Source organism: Rhyacophila brunnea, unplaced genomic scaffold (genome assembly GCF_057557595.1).
Source record: "Rhyacophila brunnea isolate RB1 unplaced genomic scaffold, BYU_Rbru_1.0 scaffold_18, whole genome shotgun sequence".
Classification (NCBI taxonomy): domain Eukaryota; kingdom Metazoa; phylum Arthropoda; class Insecta; order Trichoptera; family Rhyacophilidae; genus Rhyacophila; species Rhyacophila brunnea.
The window spans coordinates 16273113-16292353 of NW_028232837.1; the positions used below are offsets into that span (position 1 = coordinate 16273113).

General features: G+C 31.9%; 1 protein-coding gene and 1 long non-coding RNA gene across 3 annotated transcripts in view; one reads left to right on the forward strand and one right to left on the reverse strand.

Annotated features, from left to right (window-relative positions):
* The window catches only part of LOC147073259 (uncharacterized), a 47413-nt gene extending 40733 nt beyond the window's left edge, over positions 1-6680 (reverse strand). Inside the window, exon 1 of one of the 2 annotated variants that reach the window (XR_015070440.1) lies at positions 6137-6680. This is a non-coding gene — a long non-coding RNA (uncharacterized LOC147073259). The remainder of the gene's footprint in view (positions 1-6136) is intronic. The other variant, XR_015070441.1, reaches the window with a different exon arrangement.
* The window catches only part of LOC147073254 (uncharacterized), a 781660-nt gene that overhangs the window by 366969 nt on the left and 395450 nt on the right, over positions 1-19241 (forward strand). The window lies entirely within an intron of this gene.

Below are 19241 nucleotides of genomic sequence, written 5' to 3' on the forward strand. Positions count from 1 at the left end.
TATTAATCTAGTTCATTCAATGATTATTTTACACACTTACACTTTAGTTTAAAAATCTTATATATATATATATGGTTATTTATCCATGTAGGTTAGCTCAATTCACGAGCGTTGATCTGCAAGGACATTGACGGTTTTAAACGTGGTTAAATGAAGCAATGTTTTATACATCAAACACCATGAAAAATAATGACCATTTAAATACCGGCCCGGAAGAAAAATTCTTGATTAGGTACCAAAAGTATATTATTTAGGGTTTCTACGTGCTGCAAAGTCGATCACTGTTATAAACTTTCACCAAAATCCACCAGACATATTGATATTTGCAAATAGAATATTAATTTGCAAGAAACTTTAATACTAATTTGAAAATCGAATGGGCTAAAATTATTACGAACAAAAACACGTATTTTATTATAACAAACGATTATACTATAAAAAAGATCTAGATTTAAGCTGCCCACCAACAAAAAAAACCACAAGACTGCGTCAGACCCCACCGCGCGACTTTTGACTCTTCCACCATTGGAAGTATATGAGGCAACCGGCGTAGTCTCGGCTGCCCGGGGCCTAAAAGGTGATAAACGCAACGTCTTGTGGTTATGTCGGCGGGCAGCTTTAATGGTAAGAAACAAAATAATAATTTGCAATAAGGTGGTATCACTGTACTCATGATTTACTCATGATTTGTTGTAATGTTAAAAAAAGTCTTTTAAATCGTTTGACTTTTAAATAATTTATTGTTTATAAAAACCCAATTTTCTTTATTCCAGATACCATTCTTTATCGGCAACTCAGAGTGTTCAGTATCGCGTTAACTCGCAGGAAAATGCGTGTCCGTGTAGGCGGATTACTGACTTTAGACAACGCATTCGTGCATTCTTTCGTGATAATTTGCGTATCGTATATTGTAATATTACATCAACTTGGTACACTTAAATAAATCACAAAGCTTAGAAAGGACAATTACTTACTACTTTTTAGTAAAGAAAAAACAAGACAAAAGTGTTAATTATTGAATATTATTGTTGTATTAATTTAGGTTAATTTGGCTCACCGATTTAGTAACCCCAATCATATCTGAGAAGAAACGCAGCCATTTTTTTTACAATACTTACGCAGAAAAAATTGAATTACTGTAATAGTAAGATTATAAAAGAATGTGTGTGCATGTTAATCACAATATCAGGTGTTTTGTGATTGTATATGTGAGATTACAAGGCTGTATAAAACCATATATGAGTAGTTGTATAGGACAGTGAACCAGTGGACAATTTGTATAAGATCGGCTGGAATGTTGGATACCTTTGACAGAAAATATGTGAACAAGATTTTTGGACCCAGACAGGAATGGACAATAAGAAACTATGAGGAGTTGTAAAATATAAACTGAAATTAATTCTGGCATTGATGGAGAGGATGGTAAAATTGTAAAGTTCTTTAACAGACTTGGAAAGAGGGCTTGACCGATGGATAATTCACCTATAGAAGAAGAGGCCATATCGACTCACAATCAAAATCTAGGTAACATTATTAAAAAATGAGCTATATAAGATGTACAAAGCACTTATAGTTCTTGATACAAATTAAAGTACTGCGGCACCCGCGGACAGCATATTTTGTCCACAGTTTTTAGCAGTTTTCGATAATATTACTCATCAAAAACCCGTGTGACAGGTGAAAGATGGAAGGAAGATGCGTCGGAACTGCTTATAGTTAATGGTCCGACCAAAATACACCCAGACTTTCGAGCGTATCACGGAACCCTACATTAGATGTGAAGCATCAGCATTTTTATAAGTGGGAATCTCTCAGGAGCAGTTATCCAGGTCAAGTGTGACTGACTGTGTCCAGAGAAAAGTTCCTGTTTACATCCTGTATTCCTCTGCGACAAGACTAAGCTTATAGAGCCTGATAGAGAAACTACTGTCTCCAGTCAAAAGTTGATTGGGGTGATGACCCGGAGTCAAAGTGGTTTGACATGCAGGACTGGTCATATATTTTTGCAGAAAAGAAAATTGTGGAGGCAAGGTTCGATTTAGGATGTGAGCCAATTATAAGAAGAAGACTGTAGAACAAGCACGGATATTATAATATTATGGCGCATTCTTACGAAAATTTGTTACTAAAATGACACTACTGAATATTAAAAAAATACCATTTTGTTCCATAGACTATATACATAATATACTTTCTACAAAGATTAATTTCTAACCATTCGCTGGGTTAATAATTAATACACCAGATCAAAACACACATTGGATGTGAAATTAAAGCAGTCACGGCGCTCCATAAAAAAATACCGTCTTATAATCCTCTGCATTATGGCAGGATCTTAATTAAAATAAAATGACGTTATTTATTTACAAACACAATATGACAATAATACTGTCACAATATGACAATATACCTACATATCATAAAACAATAATCACCTATCTTGTATCAACTGACTGTCACTCTAAGTAAGAAGGAAACTAATTAGATAAAAGGTTTATGACAGCTGTTAACGAATAACAATATAATGAACATTTTTTGTTAAAATTGTTTTACTGATACTATTTTTTTCAATTATTAAAAATCAGTCAGTGAGAGGTAGACTTTTAATTTGTATTTACAGTGATATCAATAAAAATATGGCACAAATGAACTGGATTCATACATTTTTTTGGGTGTTCGGTTTTCACACGTATCGAGAAGTTAATGGTATTTACGTATTGGAAAAACCGGCGATAAAAATATACGCATCTCTTTTGTGTATACTTTCATTGGTGTTTGCTGCAGTACAAGTATATAATAGAACGACTATAATGACTGAAAATTCATCGGGTGTTATCAAATGTTGTCAGGTTATATTAAGTTTTGCTTATCCAACAGCGGCGTCCCTTGCATGGATATCAGACTCCTGGTTAAATACAGATTCAACTATCTCTATCATACGCACTTTGCGAAGTGTAGATAAATTATTAAACATAGAAAATGAAGACAGGACAAATATTACCAAAAAAGTTTTAATTGTAGGTTGGATATATTTAATGATTAATATGGTACTTAATGTGGCTGATTCGTTTGTTTGGGGAACCACGTGGAATCAAATGACCTGTGTTCTTAGTATTATAACTACAGACGTATTAATTGTTAAGCTTTCATATTTGATATATTACAATAAAGAACGTTTAAGAATACTTGGCTTACACCTGATGTGCGTGGTACATGAAATGTCATGGAGATGCGAGAAGGATAAATTTGATACTATAAACATGATAAATATGCGTGGAGATTCCTTACAGCTGGCCAACAAAAGGGGAAAAGCTACGGTTTATAACATGAAAAGAGCTTATATCGTTCTGACTGGAAACGTGACTGCTATTGGGAGCAGTTTTATATTAACAGTAAGTTAAAGAATATATTATTATGTTTCAGTACTTTACTCAATTTCGAATTTGTTGATATTTATTGCCTTTACACATCAGCGTTTTAGCGACACCGCTAAGGCTTTGACTCGCGCGCATTCATTGAGCCGTCGACATATTATTGTGATTGCCGCGAGTCACTTCTCGCGCGCGGTCGATTTACAGGACACCTCATTGAGCTGTCCACATGCCCTCGCGGCGAGACACTCGTCATCTGGACAAGCTCTAAGTGGTGTGTTTTTTTTATTGACATATATTAATTATATAAGACGTATAATACACACCTCACGTACGCGCATTACATAAGCGGTACAGTGGCATGGCACCATGAAGATTCTATTCTTACTTAGATTGTTCACTAGTTTTGTATTAGCTTTTGTTATTTAACTACCACATTTTTTTAATTATACCTCTACGCGCCCTTCTCTCACATGGGCACTTTTAATTTTAATGTCATGTATATTCAGTCAAAGCAAACTTGAAAGCATGGCGACGTAAGTCTAGGGTAACTGCTCCTGAGAAATTCCCAGACATAAAAAATACTAATACTTCGCAACTTAACATTGGGCCCCGTGATAAAACCCGATTGGAACCGAGTGTGGTTTGGCGTATTAATTAACTTCAACGGTATAGTGGCATGGCATTCAAATTATTAGATTTCGGGTACCTACCTAAATACAAAATTTAAATTAGGAAATCTTCCCGCCACTCGCAGGTCGCGCATCACGTAAAAACTACAGTACCATGAAAGTGTATACAATCCACTTCTGGATGAGGGTTTTTTCAAGCTTGCCCCACTTCTATCACACGTACCTAATTCCGCGTAAATTAATTTATCAATCCAGCGTACCTTGGGACTAGGGATTCCAATCGAGCGATTGGAATCGATCGGCTCGATCTCGAGCTATTTTCGATACCTATGAATCCCGGGATTGATAAACATAATCCCGGGATTTCGGTATTGATTTTTTTTATCAATTTTTATGGAAAATAAAATAAAAGCGAAAATAAAACAGAAAAAATACTATTAATAAAAAATAGCTACATTAGAAATAAACTGAGTTGAATGAAGTTTGATTTATACCCATGTGTAGGTTGCCGATTCATTTTATTTTTTCACATGAATTATTAAAAATGAGAAAGACTGGAAAAAAACAATTCTACCATGATATCATAAGTTTTACGTCAGTTTCATATTTGGCTGACTAATTAGATTTTGCAGGTTGAGCAAGTGGCTGACATCCATTTCTCGTAAAAAAAAACAAAATCTGTTAATACAAACCTCTACTCTGTGGAGGCCTATATGATCCTATTAGGATCGGATATGGTCAAAAAATTAGATTTATGATGCGGAAAGGCTATACGTACGCCATGATTATTTGCTTTACTATTTTAAATCTCGCTATTCCATTCATTATGACTTTACTATCAGAAACAGCAATCTCATATTAAATTCACATTATTATTTATATTACAATATTATTTACTCCATTAAACTTGTGTATTTCCAAGATTGAACGTATACAATATTAACAATAAATGTCTTAAATAGTATAAATTATACTAGATTTATTTTTGACCGATTTTATCAATGTTATTTGTAAATATAAAAATTTTATATTAACAATGGAAAAAAATGTCAATCCCGGGACCAGTCCCGGGATCCCGGGATTGTCAAATTGTAATCCCGAAATCCCGGGATCAGAATTTTGGCTCGGGATTGGATTCCCTACTTGGGACGAATCAACCTAATTTCTCTGGATTATAACATTTGCTCAGTAACATTCCTGTATGTGTATACTGTACGTACATACTTATACTAATGTGGAAGTATTTTGTGGATAGAAATTCATTATATTATTGATTAATTTAATTAAACGCAAATTTTTGTAGTACTTATTCAATTTTTTTCCACTTTTTCATTTAATAAATTTGGACTTTAACTGTTGAAAATGTCCCTTTGAGGCGGATGAAACCGGTCCAAATTTATAAAATAAAAAGTAGAATAAGTACTAAAAAAACTTGCGTTTTATTAAATTAATCAATACGGTGCAGTTCCACCATGTATTGACAGTTAAGAGCGGAGTAAGTTACGGCAAATAATTTTCAACTATAAGTGCGACGAAATTTCGGACTCGCTGCCTATCGGATAGCGAAAGTCGAGCTGTGAACACGTCAATTTGTTTTGTGATGGCGTCGGGGAAATTAATTCTTAAATTTTGTAAAGATGACTATAAAACGTTACCCATTTACTTGAAAAAGAATTTCAATGAATATATTATTATTATCACTAATACAACAATAAACATTACATTAAATGGAAGCATGTTGAATTTTTATGACAAATTATGTTTTGTTCTGAACGCGTAGTCACGATCGTTTTAGACCGTGCCCCAGCTGAAGTATAGCCGTAACACAATACAAGGATAGCAATTCATTGTTTGCTGTACATTTTAAAACAATATTCATTTATTACGTATGTTATAAGATAAGTTTATAAGTACCTAACTATTTAAAAAAATATATACTAGGTACCTACCTATATGTATGCAAACATATTAAATTTAATCATAACCGTCAATAAAGAAAATCAAGACATACTAGGTATAATATAATCAATCATAGAGTTATCAAAGAGTGGTAGTGAAACAACAATAGTGATGCACAACTTATTAACAGACAGTACAAATGTATAATAAAATACAATACGCGTGTCTACTCACCTAGAGAATAATTATTTTGATGTATGTTATTTCGCATCGCAAAATATGGAAGATGGAGTGCAAATGATTAGCGGGAAATATTGCTATACTCCACCAATTCTGTTCCTCTAATATGTATTAGGTTTTAATGCTTATTTCTCGATACTTCTCACATATGGTCTCTGTTCAACAATTTAAAGATGAAATTGACACCTGAAAAGAAAAGTTTCAATTAGTATTGAGAAAATTATCAATATAACACGCATGCTGAGGAAAATGGTACTTACCTATAAATGTAGTCATCAAAATGTATATTTAAAAATTTAAATATACATAGTACCTACTAAATTGTATCAAAATATAACAACTAGCGAATTTTTAAAAAGTTATATTTTTATGCGTTCTTATTTTCAGTTTTATTCCACTTTGATGACAGCCTTTCTGACTAACATTCTTTTAACGTATGAAACCATGGCAAAAGGATACTCATATGTAAGTTAAGTTGGTGTTAAGCAAATTTTAAAATGTATTCACCGTAACTGGTTAATGACAACATTCAGAGATTGTAAGGACCAATATATATATTACTTATATATTATTTTATTGACCAAATGGTTAATAGATCATTATACATAATGTCCGAACGTTATTCATAACAGTCAGTCAGAGTAATACATATATTTTTGAAATTTGTTATATTGACCGGGTAGTATGCAGAAATTGTATAGGCCCTCAGAAAATGTATTTTTCGATTGGAAACTCAATTGCTGTTGACAAATCTTTTCAAAATTAACATAAACACGACTTTCCCTCTTTATTTATAAAAGCACGAGTACAGTTAAGTTACCCTTAACACTTTGGTAACCAAAGTAGCACGAATCTGTTGAATGGCTATGTTTTCGTTGTCTACGTTGTCAACCGTATACTCCCTGTACCCCAATCACTTATTTGTGATGTACGTACACGCTTTATTACCCATACTACACGGTCAATGTGATATTTTATAAATATTTATCACTTAGTCCAATTTTCTGGCCATCATGCATAAATTCTCAGGAATTGTGTATAATATTATATTAATTATATTATATTTATCTTTATTTTTATTATTATTGCACACGTATTAAATCGACTATTCCTACCATTATGGTGATTGTAAAACTAACAAGTTTTTTTCAAATCGTAATCAATAAATAAATTGAAATTCGGAGACGACGTGCAGATTGACACAAAGGTTGGGTGCTTGTATCCAGAGTATGTGCTTTAAATGGATAAACATTTCTTGAAAAAAATCTATTAAACAACTTTCCCAATATCCTTATCAGATTGTTAAGTAATAGAAAAAAAAACCTAATTTTTATTACACCCATGTTTAATATTGCAGAGTAATTACGAAGTTTTGAGCTACGCAATGTGGAGTTTACGATACTTTTTATACGTGGTGATAGCAGCATACATGGGGGAAATGTTACGTAAAGAGGATGAATTCATTTCCACGACATTAGCGAAGCTGATCATACTACCAAAAGATGGTAAGAATTCGTGCAAATTTCGTTGATAATCGTTTGAAATTATATTAAAGTACACACCAGTGCTCCGCGAGATTTGTCAGGGTCCGAGAGAATTCGGAAAAAGCTCACACAAAAGGTAAGTAGATCTTGAAACCTTTTTGGTAATAGAATAAAAGTAAGGTTTAACGAGTCCTGCATATAAGAAATAGTGCCTATTTGGAAAGTTCAGCTTATTTAGGTATATATCGCATCACAGTTATTATTGAACTAGAGCGAATTTTACGTGGGCAGAGAATTTTTTAACAGTTATGTGAAGAAACAAAAATTGAGTAATTTGGTTGTATTATCAACTGAAATAATATATTTTTACGACAGTATTACCTTATGCAAGTAGGTTACTAATTATCGTTTGCTAACCCTGCCGATAATGACAGGCCTCGAATAACACTATATTTGATAGTAGTGTACGTAAAGATTATAAAATTATCACCCTGTACCTTAATATGTGACACATTGTGTGCCATGTAGGTAGAGGTTCCGCAAAATATTAAAAACTGTCTCATGGGTTCCAACGATAGAGGTATTAAATTAAAAGAGGGGCAAGGAATCGGCTTTCTCATACAGCTGAATGAAGCAGGCCAACAATAGCCGATAACTTACGAGAAATAGCGACGCGATAAAAAAAAATCAGGGCATCACAGAGGATTTACTTTGGTCATTATAACGTACCCATATAATATAATGTTAACGTTCAAATTTTGCCACAAATTGATTACCAGCCCGCCCCACCATACTTTTTCGCCATACTAGCCTGCTTCACCATACTTTCATATAACCTGCCGCCCCTAGGTTCCAACGAACAAACAAGGTTAGGAATCACCGGTTTAGACACTAGGATTTTAGTGTATTATATTCATTTAATATCCCACTGTTCATTAATTTGATTTCGAATATAAGTAATGTTAGTTATCTTTAACTTTTACATCAGGGTTATTCAACCAATGTACAAGAAATTATCAAAAAAACATTCGATCAAAAAAAAAAAACACTCAGCTTGAATAGTTTTCTACCATATTTTGTGAACCAGTGTCAATTTTCATATAAATGTCCTGATCTGAGAGTACTTGACCAGAGTAAGTAAATACGCTATGTTTGTAATGTATTACAATTTCATACAAGACCCGTGTTTTTTTTTCAGATTTTGTTTATCGGAAATTAAGAATATTCAGCAATATAACGTGTCGAAGAAAAATGACAGTTGACGTGGGCCCATTATTTACTATGAACAATGCATTTTTGGCATCGTATGTAGGCGTTTGTACATCATATCTTATAATATTACATCAAATTGAAATTGTCAGATAAATACAAAATGATATTACCATCCTATTTTATCACAACGAGATACAAAAAAATTGGTAAGTAATTTTGTAGGTAATTATTTGTAAGTATAAAAGTTTACTAGAAAAATACTACTACTTCACCATGTTCGATCCTTAAAAGATCAGGGTTCATAATGATAGGATCAAACAAAACAAAAAAACTATATGCAATCTACGAATATTTCTTCTTTCCAATTCATTTTAATCACTCATGATTAACATTTGACACCCACTTGTTTGGTTTTTCCAAGAGATAATTTTTAGGTACTTGGTGGTACTTCATGATAAGTTTTAGAACAAAATTTTATAATTGAATTCCTTATGGGTGAATAGTGTGATGTCTAGTTTACCTCTGACCCATGAGAATACTTACTTTCACAGTCTTATATTGTTTTGTAGTTAATACATTAACAATCACTAATATTGATAGAAATGTTGCTGTCGACGTTCATAAAGTCTGAAAAAATATTTAAAAAAAAACTATATGTAATCTACGTTTATTCTTTGGTTTTTATATAGATTTGATAATGGTGTGACAATCGACTAAAACAAATTATTTACACTATTTCAAAATATACATTAATACTTTAAAAGTCCCCAATTGCCAACTCAATTAATATTTTATTCTTCTCGTTGTCTATTTTTCATACTATTTTTGACCATGTCCGATCTTAAGTAGATCATAGATATTATGTGCCTCTACAGACTAGAGATTTGAATTCATCAATTTTGTTTTTACGAGGAATGGATGGTTGCCACATGTATTTGCTCTCAGACTTGCTACATACATATATTCAATATTATAGTAATACAGGTGTATTTGAAATGCGTACAAATTACTGGTCGATGAAACGCTAGATGAAAAACATGTCATCCGGTCTTAATACTATTCTGCCATCTGTTATTTGACTAAATATTTACGGCCATAATGTATACGCACATCTGTTTACGTCCAATGTAAATAATCCTCAATTTGGTCGTTATTAAGCAAATCAATCAATTTCAGTTACAAATCAGAATCGCATTCATCAAAAGTCAAAAATCTTTAAACTATGTTTGGAAATGATGGAATTTTTACGTATATTTATTTCGTTTTATATCAGTAGGTCACATTAAATGACGACAGGTTGTGTACCACTGATATAAATAAATGTTGTAGATTTTATATATACTTGGTATTCGTCACCTAAGTAGAAAATAAATATAAAAGCACGTGTTTATAATTTACCGAAAAAAAGCTCTTGATCGAAACCAATATTATCTGATTTTGTAATATTTGAGTTTTTGTTACATTTTAATTTACAAACAATATTATTGAAAGCAAAATATAACATTAATTTAACACAAATTATCATATATGGAAAATAATAAGTTAAATGAGATTATAAACGCAATATTATTATTATCTCTTGAAGGATAATAACATGATGACAGGTGAACACACAATTTTATCAAAGTTGTTTTGCTAACAGTATAAAAGTAAAATAATTTATTACCGGACAATCTGAAAATATCGTAATAAATTGTCATATCCAGTAAATAGATAACACACGATGGAAGATTAAACTTAAAATCAATATAGCGTATTTTGGATACAATAAAATAAAGCGTAATACGTGACGTTGTGAAAAATGATTATTTTGAATTTGTGTTTGATTCGCTTCCTACGTAACGAGTTGATTGTTTAAATTTTGATTAATAATGGCGGAGTTTTTAAAATATAACCCGAAACTTGCCATAACTATATTAAAAGCATACTTCTGGCTGTTTGGTTTTCATACAGTCGATCGAGTGAAAGGAAAATTCGTACAAGAAAAACCGTATATAAGAATATATGCGACTCTACTTAGCATCGGAATGACAACGTACGCTATCTACAAATTAAAAATAGCACTGGATGATATTGATATATTAAAACTGGAGTTGTTGAGAATTATTGGGATTTTTTTATCGAATTTTTATTTAATGACGTCATCCGTAGCATGGTTTTCGGATTCCTGGTGGCAGTACGACAGATTCTGCAATGTCTACACTCAAATGAGCAACGCCGATGATATGCTATGTGTTAGAGAAGAAACTAAAAATAAAATATTGTCCAAAACAGTAAAGGTTTGCGTGATTTATATGCTTGTGAATATTATATCTTACATATCGTTCAGTGTTAAATTCAGTTTGGGCTGGTCTCTGATTCCAATTATGACAAGCGCAAGTGCGAGCGACTTGATCACAGCAAGATTAAATGCTTCCATACACCTAATTAACACAAGACTCCGGATCGTAAATAATACACTGAATACCCTATTGGATGAGAACAATCGAAAGCAAGGATTTGATATTACTTGCCAGTTTTGTCCGTTGGAATTTAAATGCATTGAAGAAAAATCGCCGTTACAACCAAATGTTGAAAGAATTATCAAAGCATATAATATGCTGGTCGATAGTTTACTTGAAATGGGAAAGACATTTGAACTACCGGTAAGTTAACTTCTTAGAACACCCTTCTACATAATAGTCAACGTTCTCTCCTTAGGTGGAGCATATGGACAGCATTCGGCGTCGTCAAGAATCCGTGTCACTCATTAGTCTTCTTTCCTAGGTCATGTGTAGTTCCATCATATAATATAGTCAAGGCCAATTATATACGGTTTTGTAGAAAACGATGATTGTTGTAAAATGAGAAAACATTAATTAGTTTGAACGAAATATTCAACCGAAAAGTTTTATTTACTGCGAACCATAGCATTCGAAGATAATCAATAACTATCATGGCTATCATAACTTGCTATTCAGTGCCCAGGCCATATTATAGTTTTCATTGATACAAATTGAATGATTTTTACCAGCCTTACACGACAGAAGAATTAGGTTGGCTTTACAGGTCAGGTCGAGTCTCTGTTATAGCATCCATTGCACTTGACCGAACCAGGATGAACATCGCATTTTCACCTTAAATGTGATGACCGATGAGAGACTGCACGATCCGCTATATTATCTCCTTGTTAGTCCTTATACCATAGCAAACCCAGTATCCGCCGTAAGGATATTTTGAATATAATATAGCGTTTGTAAATTGTATAATTTCCCTAAATTTAACACAATGTTATTTTTTCAGTTTTATTGTGTTCTGGGCACTGGATTTTTAAATGTTATTTTAATAACATATGCGGTCATAAATGCAGATATTACAAAATTGGTAAGTTTGAAGGCACAACCAAATTAATTAAAAAAATATTCACGAACTAATGCTATGAGTATAACCAATCGACAACACGACTATACTCAAAAATTTATAACTAGGTATCCTATTTTGTAAATGTAACATTGGAATTTTAATTATAACATCGTGTATACGTGTCATTTTTATCGAACTGTTATGACATTGCCACATAACTGTTCCATACTTCATATTCAAATTAATTTGATTCACATAATGGTAAAAATGACAAATTCAAGGCATTCACAACAGGACATCGGTACCTAATCTCCTGAATCACCGACGGGTTTGGATTAAAATCCGAACGAGGAAATCCCGAATGGCCAAAATCCTGAAAGCCGCAATCTCGAATCTCTATATCCCGAAGACCATTATATCGAAGGCTGAATCCCAAAAAATCCACTTTAAATATACGTAAAATTTATTCAATTACAATATCAAATCGAGTAGACAACTTTGTAATATTATTGAAAATAAACGTTGAATATTTATTCAAAGACTTCTTTCAAAATATAATAATCACTAGGTATATCACAATGAAATATTAATTATTTAAATTTTAATGAATTAAGGTTTATCTATTGTACATACTTCCTATAAATTGTTTTGAACCCAGATACCTTTAGTTGTAATGGAAATATTAACACATAAATTTTAATCTTATTTCTTACCGATATAATGCTATTATTAAATATAAATTGTTTCGAGTGATGTTATTTAACTCCTCCAGTAATGAGACTAAACATAGAAAGAGATGGTTCAGGATTTCAGTGTTTGATATTCTACCCGGTACATATATATGACATATTATAGAAAATAACTCAAGCAAGCCAAAATTCAAGTTATTAACTATATCGTGTAGAGTAATAATTATTAGTAAACACATATAAAATTGACTAATCGGTGATTCCCGGCAGGGCTTCGGAAGGGTTGTCAGCCTTACTCTTTGGGGAATTCGCTACTTGTTTTACATGATTGCTGCTGCAGCCAACGGAGAAAGAATACTAGGAGTGTGTGAAACGACATCTACGCTGATATCCAAAATATTATTAACCTGCAAGGATGGTAAGATAATAAATACTATGTTTGTCAATAATATTATTTTCAATTTTGAGCCCAAACCACAGTGTAGGTAGAACATACAATTTTAATATTTTTCTTAAGTATTATTTACTAACCTCACCGGCCATGAACTTCGGTGTTGGTAAACAGGTTATGCAGTGCGTATCCTATTCCAGACCAAGCTATATATATCTACATGTAAGCATATGAACACTGAATAGAAAGAACATTTCAAATGTTTTTTTAATAATTAACCACATTTTTTCGGGTTCCGTTGCGGATGGAAAACTTGTGAAAGTGTACCTAATGATAAACAAATACAATTTAAAATGTTTAATGTTTTATCGGAAGTAGCATCACGTAGTGTTAATGTTGTTTCTATTAAAGCGCGCAAAATTTAACGATGTGGACTTTCCAAAGTACATACAATTTGATAACAAAATTTTCAGGTGTTGACATTGCATTGTCCACGTGCATTTGCGTAGCGGCGAATGTTTTGAAACTATTATATTATTTAGGTATATGCTATAACATATTATATATATATATGTATATTGGTTTGGACTATCTTTTTTTACCATGTTCGATCCTAAGAAGATCATATGGGCATCCACGGAATGAAGGTTGTATGAAAAGATTTTTGTTTTTACGGGAAATGGATGTTTTAGCCACTTGCTCAATCTCCAAAGTCCAAATACACATTGAAAAACATGTGTATTTGCTAGACCAGAGATTCGAACCTGGGACCCATGACATTATAAGCCTGACGCGTAACCGCTCAACTATCGTGGACTATCTTTAGCAGGAAGAAATTTCTGAAGGAATGAAAATAATAACAACTTTTGGAGTGGCTACATTTTCGCCGGCACCGCTTATTTCGGCAAATAAAAAGAATGAGGACCACTGGCTTACAATATAGATATTATGTTTAAATACTTGAATTTAGTATAATAATAGGTAAAATTTATATACAAGTTGATTTTATAATTTCAGATCTCATACTTAGCCGACAAATGGAAATATTAGGTCGTTTAGTAGTGGAACGAAAATTGCGAGTGCATGTGGGATTTCTGACGCTGGACTATGCCTTTCTGCATGCATTTTTCGGAAGTGCCATGTCATATATTATTATTTTGTGTCAACTTAAGTCGACTCATTAGTTCTTAAATTTAAATAAAATATATTTAAAAAAAACCTGTTACACATAGTTTTTATCTATCTGTATATTATGTTTGTTATTCATCGTACAGTATATTTGAAATGTAAGCGTAATTTATCAGTTTATGCAATGATTGTTACTGCATTTACACTGGAAAGACATCAAGAAACTTTAAACATTAGGAAAATAGATAATAAACATATTATTGTAACCCAAAAAATACCAAAATTTTCATTTTTAAAAATTTTCGATCATTCGACAGATTAACATTTAGACTTAACAATGAAAATTTCAAATCCATAGAAAAAACTAAAAACGTTAACTGAAACATCACAATAGTGTAAGATGATTTAATCATAATTGTATCGCGCAGAACACGATTTGTTAATTAAAATTTTCCACTTTCCACGACTAAATTTTAATTTATAACTGTACCACGAGTTTCCCCCCTCTCATACTATATAGAACTATAATTCTCCTCACCTCAGATTATTTAAACTGAAACATATTACTTACTATATATAAAATATCACGTTTGCCCTCATGATATTAATGGACAGTAGAATAATATAATATATAGATTCATACTTATGAGTGTTGATTAAAAACATGCCGATTCTTATAGTGAAAAAAAACGAAGTTGTTTTGGTATATTGGTATATTATACCAAAGTACGTTCTGGTTAAGGTGATTCATCAGTGAAACGCCAAATAATTTTCTACCATAGGCGCGACGAAATTTTGCACTCGCTCCCATTCTGAGAGAGCATGTAGAGCTGGAAGGACGTCATTTTGCTTCGTGATGGCGACGGCCGTAATAATTCCTAAATCGTGTAAAGATGACTTAAAACGTTACCCATTTACTTTAAAAAGAAAACATGTCAATGAATATATTATTATTGTCACTGATAAAACAATAAACAGAACATTAAATGGACACATGTTGGATTTATAAGACAAATAATATTTGGTTTGACATGCCTCATTTGCACCCGCGACCCGCAAACCGCGCATCGCCTAGCGACGATCTTTTTAGACCGTGTCTCAACTAATGCATGGCCTTAATGAATTGATAAATATAAACGCAAAGGAGCCGTTGGGGAGAGGAGAGGAACGATGCAGGGATATTCGACAAAGTAACATCTAAGCCAGGAAAAGTCGATGAGGCATAGGAAAAGAATAATTACGACTTCAGGGTATTGGATTGTTTTTATTAAAAAATATAAAAGTAAAAGACACAAAAATATTTTTAAAAAATCGTTATATTTTTGAGCAATAAAAGTAAAATATAATACTTATTGAAGCGCTTGTAGTGAAATCTCCGTCACCAATAACAATGTAATAAAATGAAAGTCTGCAAACTTTGGATAGTTTTAATCTTCAATTTCTATTGAGCAGGCTTGGATTGGTGCTATTAATATTGTATGTTAGTTTAAAAAACCATTTTTTATTGAAAGAATAAGACACAAAATTTGAGAATGTAGCATTCTATACATAGAATATTTTTTTGAATTTGAAATTTATATTTGAAAACATTTCATGCATAGGTATACCAACTAGATAAAAATACGACACCCGACGGGACATGGATTGGCACAAGTATGCTTTTCCAATTAAGCTACGGGCATCCTACTTAATTACTACAATTTTAACTAGTAAGGTGCATTGGGGTAATTCCGACAGGAATTTCTATGAGATGACTAGAGGTTATATATTTCGGTTAATTATTCAAAGTGTTTTATATTTACTGCCATTATTGTTTTACCCCTGTGTACTTAAAGAAAAGATGTATGATAAATATATATTAGATTCTTGAATATATAGTTGGGTTCTTTAAATTGAGAATTTGAAATATTGAGTCATTTTTTTTTGGCATTGGGGAAATTACGAACTATCTTGGGGTAATTCCGAAATTATTCAAAAGTTGATTTTATTGCACTTTGACCGAAGGTTTACCTTTCTTTTTCGACCGTAATTACTCCTAACACAAAATATCATCAATTTTGTTAATAGTTTCCATAATCCCTAACTTTTGATACTATTAGTTCGGAATTACCCCAAAAAAAGATAGTGGTTCTCAACATTTCAGTTAAGTACTTAGAATTATAGGGATTGTGGAACGGGATGGAGCAGAGCAGGTTTATTCCCGGTTGTCACTACCAGTTTTGTTCCGACCGGTGACAAATAATGAGAAAAAATATCTCAATATGACACAAGTACCTACCACCTTAAATCAATAAAATAAAGACGAGGAAAATCAAAGAAAGTGATAATTTTAAAAATCAATTTTTATTTGAGTCTACATTCTTATTTGCTTACCTTGATAGAACAATATTTTTTATAAAGATGTCTTTTGTTTACTTACTGCTTTTTGCATAGCAAAATAATCTTTCTTCATACCCATACAATTAAATTAGTCAACATTAAAAATGTTAAATGAAAGTCGGAACTTGTCTTTTTAATCATTTTCATCTACTTTTATGGCATAAACTTATAATTTATTCCTGCTAGCAAACCTAAAACTAAAATGCGGGCTACACTGTTAAAAAAATATAACAGAATTGATAAAGACACGGTCTGAAAGCCTCACATATACATAATAATGATCTATTGGTTTGGTACGCAATCAGTCAAAATAAATTCTATCTTTATCATTACATAAGTAATATTCTTTTTCATCAGCACTTTTTTTTGTATATCTATCTTCTTCACTATAATGACTCTGGAACTTTGTCACTATCTTTTCTTTTGGTCGTAATAAAGGTTAGCTACTGCTGTGGTCTCATAGTTTTTAAGAAGTTGATAGAGAAGTATGTTTCCTCATGTTTTATTATTTCTTCTATGAACCCAATATAGTACCTCCATTTTTTTCTGACAAGCACTGAATCATTTAATTTGTAATTTTCCTTCTTCTTGAGGGTCTTTTTCTTGAGTTTTGTATACTATATCTTTATTTTTCAGTTTTAGTAGCAGTTGTTCATCTTTGCCCTTTTCTTCTGAGTCTTCTCTAGTTGTGATATTTTTTTCCATTTATAAAAACATCAACGTTGCATTTGTCATCTCTTTCAATGTGTCTTTTCTCTTCGTTTTTTTTGTCTGTTTTATCCGCTTGATTTTCTTTACCTTTACTTTTTTTGCCAACACCTTTACTCTTAGTACAGAGAGAATTTGAATCGTTGTTGGTGAGCATCTTTTCGTCAGTTAAGGGGGGACATGCTCGTCGAAGGTCAAAATTGAGTTTTTATTGTATTTTCAAACCATGATCCTGGACACTCCTTAAACGTTGTAGATAATCTATTTATTAAATTTTGAAGCCTTATTATCCTTTATAGTTATTTTAAACATTTGATGACTGCATAAAGTATTTTTGGTACATAAAATAGTATTCTTTTAAACCTCTCGCTCTAATGTTTTAGAATATGGTCATATTTCGGTACATAACTGTGCAGTGGTGTTAAGATTTTTTACATTTATTAATTTTTAAACGCATTTATAAAACCATTAGTATAATTTATTACGAGATAATTTTTGTAAAATATTCACGATAAAAAATTATATTGATAATCTCTGTGATCCCAAATTTGACAAGAATTAGGCATTTTATTATTCAAAAAATTGGCAAGATTAACACATTTGAAGATGATTCTAAAGATACTTATTATAAGCTATGTCCTTGACCATTCAAGTGTGATAAACATCTTATGAATAATGATTGCTTTATAATAATTATTGACCTAAGAATAAGGTAGTGTTTTTTTGAAATACGCCATTTCTTTTGTCATTCCCTAGTGGTTAAGCTACAATATACGGCCGTAGCCATAAATTGACAAACTATAATTGAAGTAGGGAGTAAAATGATATTGACGCGCGTGTTTGAACATGTACCTAACCGAATTTTTTTTTATTTTTTTTTAAACGGTACATGTTCAAACACGCGCGTCAATATCATTTTACTCCCTACTTCAATTATAGTTTGTCAATTTATGGCTACGGCCGTATATTGTAGCTTAACCACTGGGGAATGACAAAAGAAATGGCGTATTTTAAAAAAACACTACCTTATTCTTAGGTCAATAATTATTATAAAGCAATCATTATTCATAAGATGTTTATCACACTGGAATGGTCAAAGACATAGCTTATAATAAGTATATTTAGAATCATCTTCAAATGTGTTAATCTTGCCGATTTTTTCAATAATAAAATGCCTAATTCTTGTCAAATTTGGGATCATAGAGATTATCAATATATTTTTTTTATCGTGAATATTTTACAAAAATTATCTCGTAATAAATTATACTAATGGTTTTATAAATGCGTTTAAAAATTAATAAATGTAAAAAATCTTAACACCACTGCACAGTTATGTACCGAAATATGACTATATTCTAAAACATTAGAGCGAGAGGTTTAAAAGAATACTATTTTATGTAACAAAAATACTTTATGCAGTCATCTAATGTTTAAAATAACTATAAAGGATAATAAGGCTTCAAAATTATATAAATAGATTATCTACAACGTTTAAGGAGTGTCCAGGATCATGGTTTGAAAATACAATAAAAACTCAATTTTGACCTACGACGAGCACGTGGGCCGTTAAACTTTCACCATATTTCACATCTTTTGTTTTTTTTGTGACCTTGGTTCTTCCATGTATATTTTAAAATCATCTTCAGAGTATTCATCCATCAATACTTCAAAATCAAGATAATCTATAATATCAGAATCGCTATATTCGCTCATGATGTCGGATACACTAGTTATGCTGTTAAGTGAAGGCTGGTGTTACCGCACTT